Raw genomic sequence first — 16,223 nt, 5'->3', positions numbered from 1 at the left:
GGCTGAGGGAGACTCTAATCTCCAGGAGAGTGAGAATGACCCCAACCCCAGGGAGGCCTAAAGGAAGCAAGTCACATGAACATCATGGTCTAGATAAGGAAGCCAGGGACACTGGAAGCTACTGTGGACAAACTCACGGACAGTCATGTCTGACCAACTTTTCATGACTTTTCTGAAGAGTTTGAACACCTTAGCATGTCGGAGGGCCACAAACTCCTCATATCTGGGTTTTGGTGTTAGAGTGTCTTAGGATGATCTCAAAGAAAGACAGGTGAACAGTAATCGTAGTTAGGCAGGTTAGTGCACATCATGCTGCTTCTTATCTTTGGGCCTTTGCCCATGCTGTTCCCTTTGCCTGGACTGCTCTCCTCTCCCCTTGTTAATCATCCAGAAGATTCTTACTCATCTTTTTAAAGCTCAGTTGATATGCCATCTCTTCTAAGAAATCTTCCCTGGTCCCCTGACCTGGCTTCTATGTTCCTCACAGGCTCTCACAGTCTATTGTACCCACTGCTACTGCACTGGCCACACTGAATTATGGTTCTGTGTCTGGGGACACACCTTGTTCACCTCTGGGTCCTCAGGGCAGAGCAGGAGGCCTGACACATAGTAGGTGGTCAGTTGATTTTGCTCAATTGAACTTAGAACTAGTTGGATGGTTACACTGGTAATGAATGAATTCATGTTGGCCTGGAGAGGGAAATCTCTAGAGGCATGCTATAGGGTCCTGTGTATATTGATGGCATTCTGATAAAATCAGTGGGTGACAAAAAGCTGAGGGTGTAGGTTACACCTAAGACAAGAGAATTAGTATTCCAACAGTCATTGGCAAGTAGATACATACATACACTGGAGCCATGTTGGTTGGTCCCCAAGGAGTTTAGGGGGAAAGTCAGGACTAAAACCTCACAACCTACTGCAGTCTTGACAATGGGGAGCTGAAACTTAGCTCCTCGTGTTGTCCACCATTATAATAGTACTTACTACGTGCCAGGCTCTGTATCAGCTTCTGTACCACCATCACCTCCCAACACAGTAAAAGAAAAAGTCTAAGGGGGGGTGACTTGCTTGAGCCGGGACAAGAAACTGTTCTTCACAGAGCAGGAGGAAGGGGGAATCCTAGCTGGGATCAGAAGGCCCAGTGAGAACTGTGGCTTTGGTTTTCACCAGGTACCGGGCAGGCGTGACAATACAGCAGTTTGAGGGCTGTCGGAGAAAGAGGCAGGTCCACCTTCAGGAGCCTTAGGGCATAGAGCCAGTCGAAGAACACGGGTCTTTGTCCCCACCCTACCAACCAGGAACTTACTTCTTGAAAGAACCCAGGAGCTATCCTTACTGCTTCTTCACAACCCTCACCCTTCTTAACAATGACATCCATGCTCCTTAGCATGGCATGAAAGGCCTTCATGACCAGGCTAGTTCTCAATGCATTTCTCTATCACCCACATTAATTAATTAACTATTAACCATCCACATTAATTAACATTTCTCTATCATCCACATTAATTAATTAATAATACCGTTTATTCCATAAATATTTATTGAGTGTCTACTAAATATTACTATGCACTGTTCTTCTTGGCACTGGGGATACAATAGTGAACAAAACAAAGTCCCTGCTTTGTGGAGCTTACAGTCTACTGGGAAAAGACAAACACTAATCACAATAAATAAATAGAACATATATCAGGTAGTGATCAGTGTTTGGTACAAAAACATAAGACATCAAGTAGGGTTAGAAAACACTGGTGAATGGGACTAATTTGGTTAGGGAATGCTTCTCCAGGGAGGTGACATTTCAGCATACTGGAAGTGGGGGGGAGAACTCATGAGATTATCTGGAAAGAAGAGTGTTCCAGGCAGTGAGAACAGCAGGCACAAAAGCTCTGAAGGGGGAGGGTTACCTGACCTGTTTGAAGAACAGCCAGGGGGCCAGGGTGGCTGGAAACGAGTGAGTAATGGGAAGATTAACAGGATAGGGGGTCAGAAAGAGCACGGGGACCACACTGTGTGGACTTCTGGGCCATGGTGAGGGCTTTGGCTTTTCTTCTGAGGGAGCTGGGAGCCATGGGAGAATTTTGAGCAGAGGAGAGACATGATATGATATGGATTTTAAAAGGAATTTCAAAGAATTAGTAATAGGTATGGTAACACTAGGCAAAAGAAACAAGACGATTACTAGGAAAACAAAAAGGTATACAACAGAGGATATATGATCAGAGTGTACTATGTGGTTTAGATGTGAACGATAATGACAATGTCATAGTTATGCAAACAGAGATTACTGGTTGAACAAAAAGTGTATAAAATGTTCTTTTTAAATAAAAGATGCAACCACAAAGATGAGCAAGCAACAAGAGACTATTAGGGATGACTAGGCAGATTCGAAAGCGAAAAATACGCAGCTTGTACACATGAAAAATACACTTATTGGAATAAAAAATTCAGTAGACAGATTAAACAGACAGAGCTGACAGAGCTGAAGAGAACATCAGTAAACTGAAAGATATATCTGAAGAAATTGCCCAGAATGAAATGCAGGAAGACAAGGAAATAGAAAATATCAACAAGACATTATGAGATATGGAAGATACAATGTGGTCCAAAATATGACTAACTGGATTCTGAGAAAGAAAATATGGAAAGGGTGGAAGAAAGACAATATTTGAAAAGATAATGGCTGAGAATTTTCTAGAAAGTATGAAAAACATGAATTAAAAAGCATGAAGCACATTTCCAAAGAAGAATAAAAAAGAAATACACGCCTAAACATGTTAGAATGAAACTGCATACCCCCCTGCAGATCCCCCTCTGAGAGAGAGAGAGAGAGAATTTCTTAAAAGTAGTTCAAGTATAAGAAAACAAAAATACCTACCAAAAATAGCAATTAGACCAACAGCAGACTTCTAAATACTTATAACAAATTATCTTTTAAGAGTGAGGATAAAATAAAGACATTTGCACATAACAACAAAAACCGGGAGAATTTAACACCAAGAGACCTGTACTAAAAGAACATCTAAACACTGTATTTATGATAAAAGAAAATGATCCCAGAATGATGGTCTGAGATGCAAGACTGTATGCATGTAAATCCAAACAAATACTGTCTATATAAAATAATACTAATGATGATATAGAATTTGTGAGGTTAGGAAAAAAAAGAAACAAACTAACATACGCAAGACAATAGCATGTGGCAAAGAGAGGAATGACCAGAGTTAAAGGTTCCTGCATTCTTCAAAAGGGAGGTTAAAATGCTATTTAACTTTAGACCTTTTAAGTTACACATGCATGGTAAAAGTTCAAGGATAACCACAGAAAGAATAATAAAAAGAATAAGAATGTGTAAATTTCAAACAGTACAGAGGAAAAAACTGAATAAGAAAGCAAATAAACAAATCTCAAAACTAAAAAACAGGCCAGAAAAGAGAAAAATGAAGCATAGAAAAGGTGGTGGTAGGAAATAGAAATAAAAAAGTACAATGGTAGAAACAAGTCCAAATATATCATAGAAAATGTAAACAGACTAAACTTGCCCATTAAAAGAGATCATCAGATTAGATTTTTTTTTAAGGGTCCAGCTGTATGCCATTCTCAAGAGATATAATTAACGCATAAGGGCATGAAAATGTTGAACAACGAAAGGATGGAAAATTGTATACCACACAAATCCGAACAAGAAGAAAAGCTTGTGTTAAGGTAAGATAAGATAGACTTCAAAAAATGCATTATCGAGAATAGAGAGGGTCATTACATATTTACCAGGAATGTATAACAATTCTTCATTTGAATATTCCTAATAAGATATCCTCAAAATATATAAAATTTTTAAAAAGAACTGTAAGGAGAAACAGACAAATCCACCATCACAGCTGAAAATGAACACACCTCTTAAAATTACTGGCATAGCACGACCAAAATACCAGTGTAGTTATAGAAAATTTGAACAATACAATTAACAAACTTGATAATAGACATATGTAGAACTCTGTGTTCAACAATTAGAGAACATACATCTTATAAAGCACATAGGAAACATTCAAAAATATTGATCATGTACTAAGCCATAAAACAAGTCTCAATAAATTTTAGAGTTGTTATCACACGGACCACATCCTCAGACCATAATGCAATTAAGATAGATTTCAATAACAAAGAGATACATTAAAAATTCCCCACACATTTAGAAATTTATAAACACACTTCCATATCACTCACCAAAGAAGTAACCATGATGGAAATGTTGAAGTACTTGGAACTGAACAATAATGAAGTATGACATGTTTGAATGTGTAGAAAGGTAGTATTTGGAAGGAAATGTATATCCTTAAATGCACACATTATAAAACAAGAAAGGCTGAAAATTAATGAGCTCCATGTCCAACATACGAAATCAGAAAAAGAACAACAGAATAAATCCAAAAAATGTGGACGGAAGGAGATCAAAAAAGATAAGAGCAGAAATTAAAGAAATAGAAAACAAAGACACAATAGAGAGGAGCAACAGAGCCGAAAGCTGGTTCTTGGAAAAGACTAATAAAATAGACAAACCTCTGGTGAGATTGATCAAGAAAAAAAGTGAGAAGGCACAAATAACCAATATCAGCAATGAAAAAGGAGACATAGTTACAGATTATATACAGCAGAGGATTTTTTAAAAAGGTAACTTTATGCCAATAAATTCGAGAATGCAGATAAAATGGACTGATTCCTAGAAATCGATAACTTACCAAAATTGACTCAAGAAGCAAAAAGAAATCCCGAGTAGCCCTCTAGTTACTACAGGAATGGAAGAAGCAGTTAAAACTCTACCCAAAACAAAACAAAACAAAACAAACAAAAGAACACAAACTCGGAGGCAGAACTTTGCAGCTGATAATGTGAATCACAGGTAGGTGAAAAGGTTTTGATCCCCTCAGCCCTGGAGGTGTCCACGTAGGCCTTAAGGCAGTGGAGAACCCAGGCAGGCCCCTTCTCTCTATGGGCGGCCTCCTGTAGAGATCCTTACAGGGTGGCCCTTAGTGAAATGGGGCCTGAGAAATCCCTCTACAGTCCCCGTGAGTAGTGAGCAGGAATGAGGAACATCCAGCACTCAGTTACTCCTCTGTGGTAAATGCGCTAAGCAGAGCCAAGGAGGAGCTCTATCGCTTGGACAGCCTCTTCAGGAGCCAGCTTCTGTGGTCTTCTGCTCACTGAGGACAAGGGGGGCTGTGGAGCCGCTGGAGGAGTCTGCGTTCCAGTTGCCAAGAAACACCACACACAGCCCGAGTTGTAACTGCTTGGTGTGGGGTTGGGTGCAGGGAGGCCAAGCAGGGGCTTCTGGAGGGCGTAGCTCCAGGTGGCAGCCCCGAAACTGTCTTCACGAATACCAGATACTTCTATCCGTTTGCAGCTGATGAGCCCTTTTAATGGTGTCCAAGCTAGCTGAAGGGTGGTGGTTCTAACAGTGATGCATGTTCTGCAAATAAGAGCTTCATCATTATTTCAAAATAATTAATATGAAAGAGTTCAGTCGGATTTGAAATCTAATCACACTGTCTCAAGAAATTCTAACAATATATTTGTCAGTAAAACAAAAAAGGCTGCTATCATTTCAATCATTAAACACTTCTGAACAAGTTAAAAATTGGCTCCAAATACTTTATCGCTTCCATTGTACAAAGAGAGATTTTTGGTGGTGGTGACTGTTAAGAATTTGAAGAAACATATCATTAAAAAGTCTCGATCAGGATTTGTGTGTGGCCACTTGAAGCATAAAACCTGATATAAAATAAACATGGTATGGGAGCAGATTTCAAGTTTCTCAGATAGATTTTTGAAAAGATTTTATTTAGAAGTTGAATATTAATTCAATGTTAAAAAAGCAAAACACCAGGGCAAGATGGTTTTACAGGAGAATTCTACCAAACAGATCGTTCCAAAGTCATATAGCATCTTCCAGAATATTGTAAAAAAGGGAACACTAACTCATTCTAGGATACCAGCAGAACTCAAGGCCAAAAGCAAATTATGATTGCATGAGAAAGGAAAATTAAAGACCAATTTTACTCATGGACACAGATACAAAAATCCTGAACAAATATTAACAAACTAAATCTAGTACCGTATAAAAAGGAAAAGATCATGACCAAGTAGTGTTTATACCAGAAATGCAAAGGTAGTCTACCATGAGGAAAATCCATACACATCATTCACCACATTGTTACATTACTGAGAGAAAAAAAACCCCATAATGATCCTAATAAATAGAAAAGGTATTTGACAAAAAAAAAATTCAACAGCCTTTTGTGATTTAAAAACAATAATAAAAACTTCTTAGCATAGTGACAGGTTGGCACTTGCTTTAATCTGGTAACACCTGGAGGAATCTACAGCAAATATCATTCTAAATAGGGAAAAAAGTTAGTGGTATTTCCTTTAAAATAAATACCCAACAAGACAAGGATGCCCACTACTGTCTTTTCTCTTGAACACTGTACTGGAGGGCCTGTCCATCTCACTAACACAAGAAGAATAAATGAAAGGCATAAAGATTGGAAAGGGAAAAACCAAGTTGTCATTATTTATAGCTGATATTGTTGTCAACATAGAAAACACAAAAGAATATACAGATAGTAATGATGTACTACTATACCTTGGCTAATTGAGTTTAAAAAAAAAATATACAGACAACCTAGAAGGAACAAGGGCTCCTTGAGAAATGGCCAATTCTAGGGATGGAGCAGGAAAATAACAAGATGAGTAGGGAGCATCTTGTAGCGCCAAAGCAGGTAAGGCAGGGCTAAGAAAACAAAAGATGGAGGCATTTGAAAAGGGACCCAGGAGCCAACTTGAAAGAGCTCCCAGTGGCCAAAGCTGGAACAATTTGAGCAACAAGACAAATGACAAAGTATTGGATTTATAATTAAAATTATTAAATAAATACGCACAAGTGCATACTGATACAAACAGGCAACTGAATAAATAAGTAAAGAGGTAAATAAACAAATAAGAAATTAGTGGTTTTTACAGAAGAATTCCAAATATTACATGCAAATACACCCCCTTCCAGAGGTGGAGCTTAAATCTCCTCCCTCTCCTTGAGGGTTGGCTAGATTCTTCTAAAGAACAGAAAATAAAAAGGGAAAAATAACAACTTTACCACAGAGACACTTGGCAAATGCTACCTTAACCAGTGATTAAGGTCAACATCAATGATGTCATGGGGATATCACATACCTCTGATATAATATGATGAAAAGGGCACTTCAACTCTATGGTATTCTTTCCAAAAACAACCCCAGTCTAATTATGAGGCAAACTTCAGACAAATCCAAACTGAGGGACAGTCTACCGTACGCCTCAAAACTGTTACGGGCATGAAAAGCATGGAAAGACTAAGAAACTGTCATAGAGCAGAGGGCAATAGAGATGACAACTAAACGCAATGTGGTATTTTGAACTGGATCCTAGAACAGAAAAAAAGACATTAGTGGGAAAATTGATAAATCCATATAAAGTCTGAAGTTTGCTTAATAGTAATACACCAATATGGCTTTCTTAGTTTTGACAAATATATCATGGTGAGGAGTACACAGGAACACTCCGTACTATCTCTTTACTTACTTTTCTGTAACTGTAAAATTAGTCTAAAATAAAAAGTTTGCTTAAAAAAATAAAAGTTTAGCAAGGTGAATGGCTGGAATATTGACATAAAAGTCAACTTCATTTCTCTACACCTGCAAATGAGATAAAACATGTTAAATGGCAAGCTCTCCCTTATAATAGCAGGAAAACCATAAATACCAAGGAATAAGTCTAACACAAGATATGCAAGACCCTATGCAGGAAATTAGCAAACCGTCCCAAGACACATTCAAGAATTTATTTAAAATGAAAGGGTATGTCATGTTCGTAGCTAGGAAGACTCAGCATCATCAACATATCGATTCTCTTCAAACTGATCTATAGATGCGTTGCAATTCCAATATTCCTGTAGGACATGACAAGACGATTCTAAAATGTGTTTGAAATAACAAAGGGCCAGGAATATATCATATTCCTGAAGAAGAATAAGATGGGAAGATGTTGCCATACCAAATGTCAAGATTCTTTATGAAACCAAAGTAATTAAAGGTAGTCAGGTAGTCAAGTAATTAAAGCCACGTGATACTGGCTCAGGGACAAAATACTGGCCAATAGCAGAGATCCCAGCAACGGACCAATACAGAAATGGAACTTTGGTGTATGACAGATCCCGAGGCTATCCGTGTGGAAAGTAATGAAACTGGCTCCCTCCCTCATACCTTTATGCCACACAAAAATCAATTCCATTTGGATTAAGGACTTAAATAGGAAAAACAAAACTTTTAAACTTGTATTCCAAGAAAATAAAGAATGTCTTTATGATCGTAGGTTAAGAAAGACAACACAAAAAAGTGTGCTGGCTATACAGAAAAGATTGAATGGTTCAACTCACCGAAAATTAGGAATTCCTGCTCATGCAAAGACACCATAAAGGAAAAAAAAAAGCCACATAATGGGCAAATGATGAGTATCCAAGTAATTAAATAAGTCCTACAAACCAATAAAAGTGAGGAAAATCCCAATTTTAAAAATGGGCAAAAGACATTAACAGTCATTTCACAGAAGAAGAAACACGAATGGCCAATAAACATGAAAAAATGCTCAACCACATAAGTGATTGGAAAAATGCTAATTAAGTCCACAATGAGATATCATTTTACTCTCACTATAATGATAAAAATTAAAAGTTGGGACAAAATCAAGTACTGATTAGGGTGTAGATCAATGGGATCTCATAAATTGTTGAAAGGTATGTAAATTGGTAACCTACATTTTGGCATAATACTGTCGAGCTGAATGTTTACACATCCTATTAACTAGCAATTCTATTCCTCAGAACATACCTTAGAAAGATGGGTGTATATGTGTACTAGGGGAAATGCACAAGAATATTCGTAGTAGTACTGTTCCTAACAGCAAAAAGCTGGAAACAATCCAAATGTCTATCAACAGATAAATGGATGCATACCGTGTTTTATGGTCACGCAATTAACTATTATACAGCACTGAGAATGAACAAGCTACAGTTACGTGCCAGAACCCAGGTGAAACATAATAATGAGTGAAAAAAAGTAAGTCACAGAAGACCACATGCAGTGTGATGCTATTTTTCACAAAGCTCAAGACCAAGCCAAATAAATAATGTATTGGTTAAACATTTCCACAAATATGCAAAAAAATGTATCCAAAAGAGCAAGAGAATGGTAAACATGAGACTTAAGAGAATGGTAATTTCTGGCAGAGGGGGGACGGCGGGGAATGGGACAGAAAAGGACATAGCGATAGATGTTATCATTAATGTTGTTCTTGGGTGGAGTTGTGGCTTCTTCAGTTTTCATTACATTAGTTCCTGATAACTCATGTATATAATTTTTTATTACATATCTAATACATTCTGTATGAACAAACAGAGAATGGAAGAGCAGGAGAAAGTGAGAAATGACAGCTCTTTTGGAGAGTTTTGCTGTTAGGGGAATAAAGTAAGTCACAGTTGCATGGGGATGTGTGATAAATCGGGTTTTAAATGTTTTTTAAAGATGGGAGCCATAGGAGATAAATGGAACGACAGAATAAGGGCTTTGGTGAACTGGCTTTCCCTTTAAAACAATGAAAATATGGACAAACCAACTACAATCAACCATTTCAAAACTTGCAATTAACCAAAGACACAGAATGAAGTGAAAATCATCTAAGAGAAACTACTGAATCTCAGTAAGACAATGGGTTCTGTGACATTTTAACTTGTAGCTAATTCCCACCCTCTTTCCCTCTCTAGCTCAGTAGTATAGTAGGCAAAGGCTGACGAAATTGCAGACAACAGAGAGGCCTGACTGCTTTGGCCAGGAATTTAAAAAGGAAATCCTAGAGAATGAGACAACCATAGGAAACTTTGAAAAGCCCTGATATATTCCCAGGTATCTAAAGGGCTGTGCACATAGTCAAGGTTATGCACATGCACAAAAAAGAGGTGGAAAAGGAGAGGCCCCAAGTCACTCACTTCTGGCTGACTGTAAGCAGAATGTGAAAGCTAAGCCTGCTTTGTAAACTGGCTAAAGTTTGAAGACATGCCTTCTCACACAGATCCCCTTGGCAAAGGGTAGAAGACATATGGACAAGGCATTTAAGGAAATCCAACCAATCACTGGCTGACCACCAACGTATACCTACACAGGTGTGATCTCCTAGGAATCCAGGCTTAAAAATAAAAACAAGAAGTTTTTAAAAAATAAGCTAGCAGAGAAATCAGGGGCCACATAGTACAAGGAATACAGAATCCACAGAATTAGTTGAGAAAAGTCACCGAACAAATAAACAGCAATGAGAAAAATAACAACAACTACATATACACACACATACAACAACCACACACACACACACACACAAATACCACACATACACCTACATATCCCAGAAAAACAAACCTTGAGGATAGAAGAAGTTGATACCAGAGTTGTTAGAATAGAGTATCTAAAATGCCCACTTTTGGGGGTGCCTGGCTGTCTCAGTCAGAAGAGCATGTGACTCTTGATCTTGGGGTCATGAATTCAAGCCCCATGTTGGGTGCAGAGATTATATAAACAAAAACTTTAAAATAATGCCCAGTTTTTGACAAAAAATTATGAGATATGCAAAGAAATAGCAAAGTATGTTACATGTACAAAAAAAAAGCAGCCAAAAGAACTTGTCCCTGAGGGAGTCCATGTTCGGAACTTAATAGACAAAGACTTTAAATTATTACTATAAATATTTTCAAAGAAATAAAAGAAAGTATATCTATAGAATTAAGGAAAGGTTTGAGAACAATGTCTCACCAAATAAAGAATATCAATGAAGACATAGAAATCATAAAAAGAATCAAACAGAAAATCTGGAGTTGAAAAGTATAATAACTGAAATGATAAATTCACTTAGTGGGGCTCAACAACAGATTTGAGCTGGCAGAAGAGAGAAAGGGTAAAGTTGATGATAGGGCAACAGAAATTATACATTCTGAAGAGCAGAAAGAAAAAAGAACCAAGAAAAAGAAATGGAGCTTCACAACCCTATAGGACACCACCAAAAGTACCAACATATGTGTAATGGGAGTACCAAAAGGGCCAGAGGAAGAGAAGGGGCCAAAATATTGCAAATGTGATGAAAAATATTAACCTGTACACTTAAGAAGTAAATGCAAGTAGAATAAGCTCAAAGAGATCCATACCTAGACACATCATAGTGCAACTGGTGAAAGCAAAGACAAAAAGAAAATCTTGACTGCAGCAAGAGAAAAATGACTTATCACATATATGGGACCTTCAATAAGGTTAACGGCTGACTTCTCATCAGAAACCAAGGAGGCCAGAAGATAGTGTGATGGCATCTTCAAAATATTTACAGAAAAAGAATGTCAACTCAGAATTCTGTATCTAGCTAAACTGGTTCTTCAAACATGAAAGAGAAGTTAAGATAAACAAAAACGGAAAGAATCTGTTGCCAGCAGACTTATCCTACAAGAAACACTACTTTCAGGCTTAAATTAAAGGACACTAGGTGGTAACTTGAAATAGGTATTATGAAAAAAAGTATTTTTATTTGTAACTCTTATTCTCCTATCTGTTTTAAAAGACAACTGTATAAAGCAATAATAATAAAACTGTGTTGATGGGCTTATAATGTAAGAAGTAATTCATATAATAATAACACTACAAAGAAGGAAAGGGGAACAGAGGCATACTGGAACGAAGTTACTATTGAAATTAGAATTAATTCAAAGTAGATTGTTTCCAGTTAAGATGTTAATTGGAATTCCCAGGGCAACCATTAAAAATCTAACTAAAAATATATACAGTTAACAAGGAAATTAAAAAGTTAAAGTAGAAAATATCTACTTAACACAAAAGAAGAGAGGAACTGAAGAACAAAGGAACAGAAAAGACAAATGACATACAAAAAGCATATATTAATCCTTCACAAACTCTTCCAAAAATAGGGGAGGAAACACTTCCCAGCTCATTCTATGCAGCCAGTATTACCCTGATACCAAAACCAGACAAAGACATCACAAGAAAACTGTAGACCAATATACTGTATGAATACAGATGTAAAAATCCTCAACAAAATACTAGCAAACCAAGTCCACCAACGTATAGAAAGTATTATATAACATGACCAAGGAGGATTTATTTCAGGAATGCAAAGTTGGTTTATCATCGAAAATTAATCAATGTAATATGCTATATTAATAGAATAAAGTACAAATTCCAGACAATCATCTCAATAGATGCAGAAAAGCATTTGACAAAATCCAACATCCATTCATGGCAAAAAGACTCAGAGAACTAGGAGTAGGAGGGAACTTCCTCAACTTGATAAAGCGTACCTATATAAAACCAACAGCTAACATCACAGTTAATGGAGAAAGACTCAATACCTTCCCCTTAAGATCAGGAACAAGACAAGAATGTCTGCTCTCATCACTTCTAGGCAACACTGTACTAGAAGATCTAGTCAGGGCAATTAGTTACGAAAAAGAAAGAAAAGGGGCGCCTGGGTGGCTCAGTTGGTTGAGCATCTGCCTTTGGCTCAGGTCATGATCTCAGAGTCCTGAGATCGAGCCCTATGTTGGGCTCTCTGCTCAACAGAGAGTCTGCTTCTCCTTCTCACTCTCTTTCTGTGCTTTCTCTCTCTCTCTCTCAAATAAATAAAATCTTTAAAAAAAAAAGAAAAAGAAAAAGAAAGAAAAGGCATCCAGATTAGAAAAGAAAAGTAAAACTATATTTGCAGATAACATAATCTTGTGTATAGGAAAATCTAAGGAATCCACTAAAAAACTATTTGAGCTAGTAAGTTCAGCAATGTGACAGGATAGAAGATCAAGAAACAAAAACGTATTTCTATACACTAGTAATGAACACTCTGGAAGTGAAATTAGGAAAATAATTCCATTTATAATAGTAGCAAAAAGAATAAAATACCCAGGAATAAATTTAACAAAAGAAGTATAAGACTTGTACACTGAAAACTACAAAACACTTCTGAAAGAATTAAAGAAGATCTAGGGGCGCCTGGGTGGCTCAGTCGTTAAGTGTCTGCCTTTGGCTCAGGTCATGATCTCAGGGTCCTGGGATGGAGCCCCACGTTGGGTTCCCTGCTCCACAGGGAGCCTGCTTCTCCTTCTCCCTTTGCCTCTCCCCCTGCTTGTGCTCTCTCTCGCTATCTCTGTCACTATCTGTCTCTCTCTATCAAATAAATAAATAAAATCTTTTAAAAGAAAAATAACTAAAGAAGATCTAAATGGAAAGACATCTCATGTTTATGGATTGGAAGTCTTAATATTGTTAAAGGTAATACTTCCTAAATGGATATATAGATTCAATATAATCCCTATAAAAGTCCCAGCTGTTTTTCTGCAGAAATTGACAAGCTGATCCTAAAATTCATATGGAAATGCAAGGGACTTAGAATAGTCCAAACAGTCTTGCAAAAGAAAAACAAAGTTGGAGGGCTCCCATTTCCTGATGTCAAAATTTACGACATAACTATAGTAATCAAGACGGTGTGGCCTGGCATAGTGACAGACCTACAGATCAATGAGGTAGAATTGAGAATCCAGAAAATTAACCTCTACATTTAGGATTTATGGTCAGTTGATCTTTGACAAGGGTTGCCAAGACAATTCAAAGGGGTAAAAATACTCTTTTCAACAAAAGGTACTGGGACAACTAGCCATCCACAGGCAGAAGAATGAAATTTGGACCCTTGCCTCACACCATACACAAAAATGAACTCAAAAAGGATCAGTGAATCACCAAACTAAATATAAGAGTTAAAAACCATACAATTCCTAGAAGAAAAAGCAGGAAGAAACCTTTGAGACCTTGGGTTGGGGAATGTTTTCTTGGATATGACGCAAAATGCTCAAGTGAGGAAAAAATCGATAAATTGGACTTTCCTCAAAGTAAAAACTTTGGTGCATCAAAGGACATCATCAAGAAAGTAAAAAGACAACCCACAGAATGGGAGAAAATATATGCAACTCACATATCTGATAAGAGACTTGTGTCCCAAACATATAAAGGACACTTACAACTCAACAATAAGACAATCTAGGGGCGCCTGGGTGGCTCAGTCGTTAGGCATCTGCCTTCGGCTCAGGTCATGATCCCAGGGTCCTGGGATCGAGCCCCGCATCGGGCTCCCTGCTCCGCGGGAAGCCTGCTTCTCCCTCTCCCACTCCCCCTGCTTGTGTTCCCTCTCTCGCTGCCTCTCTCTCTCTGTCAAATAAATAAATAAAATCTTTAAAAAAAAAAAACCAATAAGACAATCTAATTTTAAAAGGGCTAAGGATTTGAATAGACATTTCTCCAAAGAAGATACACGAATAGCCAATAAACACATGAAAAGATGCTCAACATTATTAGTTCTTAGGGAAATGCAAATCAAAACCACAATGAGGTACCCCTTCATACTCACTAGGATGGCTATAATAAAAAGACAGACAGTAAAAAGTGTCAGGGAGGATATGGAGAAGTTGAAACCCTCATACATTGCTGATGGGAATTTAAAATGGTGCAGCCACTTCTGCGAACAGTTCTTCAAAAAGTTAAACATAGATTTTCCATAGGACCAAGCAATTCTCACTTCCTAGGTGTCTACCAAAGGGAAAAGAAAACACACATCCACGCAAAAACTTGTGCACAAATGTTCAGAGCAGTATTATTCATAATATCAAATGTGAAAAAACTGAAATGTCCATCAACTGACAAATGGATAGGATACACAAAATGTGGCATAACCATATAATGGAATATTATTTGGCAGTAAAAAGGAATGCTACATCAACAACATGGATGAACCTCAAAACCATTATGCTAAATGAAAGAAGTCAGTCATAAAGACTAATGTATTATACGATCTCGTTTATGTACAATGTCTAGACTAGAGAAATCAATAGATAGAGACAGAAAGTAGAATAGTGGTTACCTATGACTGAGGGGAGGGGAGGTGTGGGGAGGGACTGCTAATGAGTATGAAGCTTCTTTTCTTGGTGGGGATATAAATGTTCTAAAATTGATTGCAGTGATGGTTGCACAACTCTGTGAATATACAAAAAAACACTGAATAGTACCCTTTAAAAGGCTGAATTTTATGATGTTAAATATACCTCAATAAAGCTGTAACAAAAAGATGGGAACAATAACAGAATGTCTGTGTGCTAATGGGAATGATCTTTTAGAGAGGGGGACACTGCTGAAGCAATGTCTTCAAGTAGGTAAAAGAGGATGGGGTCTAGTTCCAAAGTAGAGGGACTGGATTTCGATGACAGCAGGGCCAGTTTATCCATAATAACAGAGAAGAAGGCAGAGTATGCAGATACAGATGCTGTTTGGTGGTTAGGTGTGGTGATGGGAATCTATGCAGGTTTTCTTCTGATGGTTTTGATCCTTCAGTCAAGTAGGCAGCTTGAGCATAGGATGGAAGGAGTGGTATCAGGAGATTTGAGGAGAGAGAAGATACAAAACAGTTCAGCTAGGAACATAGGAGAGTGAATGGCCTAGGGAAGTGCAGTGGGGCAGGCAGAGTTGAATTTAACCAGGGCTAGGGTCTTGCTCTATAAACATGCTCAAGTGTAGAGGGCCAAGGAAGTGAGGATGTATGCAAAGGAATGATTATCATGATGGACCATGGAATCTAAGCTGATTAAAGGAAGGATATGGGAACACGGAGGAAGTAAAGGGTAGTGAAAACGTTGGGAGTTGGGGAGCTAGAGGGAGTAGACTAGAAGGATAAGAAGCACTGGCTGGACGGCAGGATGCCTGAAACAGATTATGGAGGCGGTGCAGTCATAGGTACTGATAAGAAGAAGGGTAAGACTGTTGGGAGGGGGTGGTTGAGGTGGGGTTGAAAGGCAAGAGCATTATAGGAAAGCAGATCACAGAACTGAGAGACAAGAACATTGGAAAGATCACCTATGAGGATATTAAAATCACCAAGAAGTGGGACTGGGGTAGTGTTAAAAGAGTGACAGTGAGCTAGTAGCTAAATTCTAGGAAAGAAGTATGACGGGGGCAGGTATGTGTATATGTCTATCCATGACTATAACACAGATGGGTGGGTAATGGTCTAGTCTGATGGTTTGAAATTTAAAGCAAGGTGGTTGTGGGGCGCCTGGGTGC

The 16,223-nt window shown here is 37.9% G+C and overlaps 1 long non-coding RNA gene across 3 annotated transcripts in view; it reads right to left on the bottom strand.

Annotated features, from left to right (window-relative positions):
* The window catches only part of LOC141371811 (uncharacterized), a 59,130-nt gene that overhangs the window by 39,263 nt on the left and 3,644 nt on the right, over window positions 1-16,223 (bottom strand). Inside the window, exon 3 of one of the 3 annotated variants that reach the window (XR_012377053.1) lies at window positions 1,543-5,461. The exons of the other annotated variants lie outside the window; for them this stretch is intronic. This is a non-coding gene — a long non-coding RNA (uncharacterized lncRNA). Of the gene's footprint in view, window positions 1-1,542; window positions 5,462-16,223 lie in introns of those variants that run through there. 3 annotated transcript variants of the gene reach the window in all.

This window comes from Callorhinus ursinus, unplaced genomic scaffold (genome assembly GCF_003265705.2).
Source record: "Callorhinus ursinus isolate GAN/ISIS: 27379988/994484 unplaced genomic scaffold, GSC_fseal_2.0 scaffold103, whole genome shotgun sequence".
Lineage (NCBI taxonomy): Eukaryota > Metazoa > Chordata > Mammalia > Carnivora > Otariidae > Callorhinus > Callorhinus ursinus.
This window is presented reverse-complemented; position numbering and strand designations above follow the sequence as displayed.